We start from the raw sequence: 5,663 nt of genomic DNA, 5'->3' as shown, positions 1-5,663 counted from the left end.
CCTATGTTTATCATGCTTACTCTGAGTGAGAGAATATACTAAATTTTTAATTAACTTTGGCTGGAAGCAAGGTTAATCCTTTAAAGGAGGAGGACAGGAGAACTTTAACCTATAAATAGATTAGAAAGACATGTTTCATGCTCATGTTCACATTGTATGAGTAGTGAAATGCCTTCATGTGACAAACATTTTGTGATACTAGAACTATGCTTATTAAGAGATTCTGAGGTTGGGTGCAATGGTTCACGCCTGTAATCCCAGCACTTTGGGAGGCTGAGGCAGGTGGATCACGAGGTCAGGAGTTCAAGACCAGCCTGACCAATGTGTTGATACCCCGTCTCTACTAAAAATACAAAAATTAGCCAAGTGTGGTGGCACGCGCCTGTAATCCCAGCTACTCAGGAGGCTGAGGCAGAAGAATTGCTTGAACCTGTGAGGTGGAGGTTGCAGCAAGCTGAGATCGTGCCACTGCATTCCAGCCTGGGCGACAGAATGAGACTCCGTCTCAAAAAAAAAAAAAAATCTGAAGGTACAAAGGTAGAGGATTTCAGATTATCACTAACATGAACATTTAGAAAGCTACCATTTTGGTCATTTTCTGATTTTATCTTAGCCACAAAGCTATTACTAACTATATATCAACAGTTCTCAATAATGGTTAAACCTAGTTTATCCATTAAGTCAAGAGATCACACAAACCTACCGTTTAATCTCTATGACAAAATCTTTCTGACGTAAATCTGGTCTAGGTGTTCTTTTTCCCATGTGTTACTTTCTTTTTTGAGACAGAATCTCATTCCAGGCTAGAGGGCAGTGGCACGATCTTGGCTCAACTGCAACCTCCACTTCTCAGGTTCAACTGATTCTCATGCCTCATTCTCCTGAGTAATTGGGATTACAGGCAGGTACCACCACACCCAGCTCATTTTTGTATTTTTAGTAGAGACAGGGTTTCACCGTGTTGGCCAGACTGGTCTTGAATTCCTCGCCTCAGGTGATCCACCCACTTCGGCCTCCCAAAATGCTGGGATTATAGGTGGGAGCCAACACACCCAGCCTCCTATATGTCATTTTCTGTTTCTCACTTTGAAAGGGCTACAGGGGTACTAGTTTATCCGTATCAGTTGAGGAGTTTTGTTTTTTCTAAATTTTAATGTTTAGTTTATTAATCTTATTGATCTACTGAACAATTAACATTTCTCTAAGTGTTTTATCAGTACTTCTCATCTAATAAATCAACTGATTTTTTTTTTTTTTTTTTTTTTTTTTTTTTGAGACGGAGTCTCACTCTGTGGCCCAGGCGGGAGTGCAGTGGCCGGATCTCAGCTCACTGCAAGCTCCGCCTCCCGGTTTACCCCATTCTCCTGCCTCAGCCTCCGGAGTGGCTGGGACTACAGGCGCCCGCTACCTCGCCCAGCTAGTTTTTTGTATTTTTTTTTTTGGTAGAGACGGGGTTTCACCGTGTTATCCAGGCTGGTCTCAATCTCCTGACCTCGTGATCCACCCGTCTCGGCCTCCCAAAGTGCTGGGATTACAGGCTTGAGCCACCGCGCCCGGCCACATTTTTTTTTTTTTTGAGATGGAGTCTCACTCTGTCACCCAGGCCAGAGTGCAGCGGCACAATCTCGGCTCGTTGCAACCTCTGCCTCCCAGGTTCAAGCAATTCTCTTGCCTCAGCCTCCTGCGTAGCTGGTACTACAGGTTTATGCCACCATGCCCTGCTAATTTTTTGTATTTTTAGTAGAGATGGGGTTTCACCATGTTGGCCAGGTTAGTCTTGAACTCCTGACCTCAGGTGATCCGACCACCTTGTCCTCCCAAAGGGCTGGGATTACAGGCGTGAGCCACCATGCCTGGCCAGAATTTACACATTTAACAATTTAAATGTTCCCATTTAATTGTTAATTGGAACTTAATCCACACTCTTATCAGAATCTGCAACTACCACCCTTTACAACTTGGACCCAGACTTATTTCCCTTTCTTCACTCTCATTTGCCTGCCCACCCATATCAGATTATTCTGTCTAAACCCACGGTGCAGTCTCTCTCCTCTGACTCCCTTTATAGAGCTTGTCCCTCGGTGTCCATGGAGGATTGGTTTCAAGACCTCCATGGATACCAAATCCATGATGCTCAAGTCCCTTACATAAAATGACATATTATCTTCCTGAAACTTTAAATTATCTCTAGATTACTTATAATACCTAATATGCCTACACATAAATTCATTTGCATAGATTCAACATAGTATTTGATGCATGCCAAATTCAGGTTTTGTTTCTTGGAATTTTGAGGTATTTTCCCCCTCAAATATGTCTGATCTGCAGTTGAATCCACAGATGTGGAACCCGGATACTTAGGGCCAACTGTATTGTTCACTCAGTTGGGAATGCCCATTCTCTCTCTCTTTTTTTTTTTTTTTCTAGAGGCTCACTCTGTTACCCAGGCTGGAGTACAATGGCACAATCTTGGCTCACTGCAACCTCTGCCTCCTGGGTTCAAGTGATTGTCCTGCCTCAGCCTTCTGAGTAGCTGGGATTACAGGCAGGCACCACCACTCCTGGCTAATTTTTGTATTTTTAGTAGAGACGGGGTTTCACCATATTGGTCAGGCTGGTCTCAAACTCCTGACCTCAGCTGATCCACCTGCCATGGCCTCCCAAAATGCTGGGATTACAGGCATGAGCTAATGTGCCCAGCCTGCCCTCTCTTAATATGCTCATTCTCTATGTCTAAGCCTCTTTCCTGCATCTAAGTCGAATTAACTGCTCACCCATCTGTTACTATAGCACTTCTCACATTCTATATTTGTCTTTCATGATAGACAAACTCTTTGAGGGCAAGGGCTATATACAGTAATATGTCCAAAGTTACAGCAAACAAGATTTAAATTTAAATATGAGCTAATCAAGTAGACTGGCTTGTGGTTTAAGACCCAGATTCTAATTTGGCCACTAGCCCAAGTCACCTAATTTTTTTTTTTTTTTCCAACAGATCTTGCAATGTTACCTGGGCTAGTCTTAAACTCCTGGGCTCAAGTGATCCTCCCATCTTGGCCTCCCAAAGTGTTGAGATTACAGGCATGAGCCACTGCCTGGCTTTTAAGTCACTTTTTTTTTTTTTTTTTTTTTTACAAGACAGAGGCTGTGTCGCCCAGGTTGGAGTGCAGTGGCACAATCTCAGCTCACTGCAACCTCCACCTCCTGGGTTCTAGTGATTCTCCTGTCTCAGCCTCCCGAGTAGCTGGGATTACAGGCACCCACCACCAGGCCCAGCTAATTTTTGTATTTTTAGTAGAGATGGGGTTTCACTATGTTGGCCAGGCTCATCTCCCAACCTCAGGTGATCCGCCTGCCTTGGCCTCCCATAGTGCTGGGATTACAGGCATGAGTCACCACGCCCAGCCTATATATATTTTTTGAGACAGGGTCTTGCTCTATTGCCCAGACTGAAGTGCAGTGGCACGATCACAGCTCACGGACGCCTTGATCTCCTGGGCTCAAGCTATCTCCTCCCACTCCTCGAGTAGCTGGAGCTCCAGGTATCTGCCACCACACTCAGCTAATTTTTAATTTTTTAGTGTGTTCCCCAGGCTGACCCCAAACTCCTGGGCTCAAGCAATCCCGCTTTACCTCCCAAAGTGCTGGGATTACAGGTGTGAGCCACCACATCTGGCCCAAGTCGCCCAAATTTTTTATAGCTTGGTTTGGAAGGCAATGTAATATATTAAAATTGTGGGTCCAGGAGTCAGAATGATCCAGGTTTAAATCCAGAGTCTGTCATTTATTAGCTTTATGAATTTGAGCAGTTTCGTCTCACTTGTAAATATAGGGAATAGCTCCTACCTCTCAGGTATGTTGCAAAAAATTATATAAAAGCACTTCGCCTAGTCACCATGACAGAGTAAGCACTCGGTAAACCATGCCATTTATCTCATCTATAAGGCATGAAAGTAGAATTTTACAAGTTGTATAGAAGTAGAAGGCTTGGAGTGGACACTACCTTAAAAGGATTTAAAAAATGGAGCCAGGCAGAGGCAGGCATCTATAGTCCCAGCTATTTAGGAGGCCTGAGGCTGGAGGATCCCTTGAACCTAGGAGTTTGAGGTCAGCCTGGGCAACATAGTGAGATTGTGGCTCCAAAAAAATAATAGTAAATAGGCTGCTCTGCCTATGGAGTAGCATTCTTTTATTCCTTTACTTTTTAAATAAACTTGCTTTTACTTTATGGAAAAATTAACTTTTAAATGACTAGATGAGAAACTTAAATATCAATCTGAGAAATAAAATCTGATTAGGAATGTAATTGGGATAACTTAAACTTTGGTAAGAGTGACCTAAAGAAAATAGCACTTAGATAAGCTGCTTTGTTTTCCTTTTTCACTTTACTCTTTTTTTATATATATATTTGTTCCTATTTACGGGGTACTTGTGATATTCTGAGACATGCATAGAATGTATAATGATCAAGCCAGGATATTTATGTTATTCATTATCTCAAATTATGTTATTATCATTTATTTGTGTTGGGAACATTTCAAATCTAGCCATTTTGAAATTTACATTGTTAAGTATAGTCACCCTACTATGCTATCAAGCATTAAAACTTACTCCTTTTATCTAACTGTATGTTTGTATCTACCCATTAACCTACCTTCCTTCATTGCCCCACCCTGTATACCCCTTACCCAGCCTCTGGTAACTATCATTCTACTCTCTACCTCCATGAAATAAATTTTTTAGCTCACATGAGTAAGAACATGCAGTATTTGTCTTTCTGTGCCTGGATTATTTCACTTACTACAATGACCTCCAGTTCCATGGATACACCTCCAGTGTATTCATGTCACTGCAAATAGGATTTCATTCTTTTTTATGGCTGAATAGTATTCCACTGTGTATATATACCCCAGTTCCTTTATCCATTCATCTGCTGATGGACCCTTAGGTTGATTCTATTATCTTTGCTATTGTGAATAGTGCTGCAATAACCATGGAAGTGCAGGTATCCCTTTAACATATTGATTTCCTTTCCTTTCAATAAATACCCAGTAGTGTGATTGCTGGATAGTATGGTAGTTCTATTTTTAGTTTTCTGAGGGGTCTCCATAGTGTTTTCTATAGTGGCTGTACTCATTCACATTGCCACCAAGTGGGAATGAGTTCCCTTTTCTCAGCATCCTTGCCAGCATTTTCTCCCTTTTGATAATGGCCATTATAACTGGAATGAGATCATCTCATTGTAGATTTTATTTCATTCCCGTGATAATTAGCAATGTTGAGAATTTTTCCACCTACCTCTTGGCCATTTATGTGTGTGTGTGTGTGAGAGAGAGAGAGAGAGAGAGAGAAAAGAGGGGTGAGAGAGAGAGAGAGAGAATCGTACTATGTTGCCCAGGCTGGTCCTGAACACCTGAACCCAAGTGATCCTCCCGCCTCAGCCTCCCAAGTAGCTGGGATTATAGTGTATGTCTTTAAAAAGCTAATTCTAAGTGCAACTGAGTATAGGATGTCTGGGCCATAGATGTTTAAGTTAAGGACAGACTCATAATCCATACATGAAATGGAAAGATTTAGAGTTGAAGTATAGAAACAAAAGATGAATTAAAACTGAAGGGAAAAAAATAGGCATGGCTATAGGGGATACAGATCATTATGGTTGT

Source organism: Rhinopithecus roxellana, chromosome 5 (assembly GCF_007565055.1).
Source record: "Rhinopithecus roxellana isolate Shanxi Qingling chromosome 5, ASM756505v1, whole genome shotgun sequence".
Lineage (NCBI taxonomy): Eukaryota > Metazoa > Chordata > Mammalia > Primates > Cercopithecidae > Rhinopithecus > Rhinopithecus roxellana.
This window is presented reverse-complemented; position numbering follows the sequence as displayed.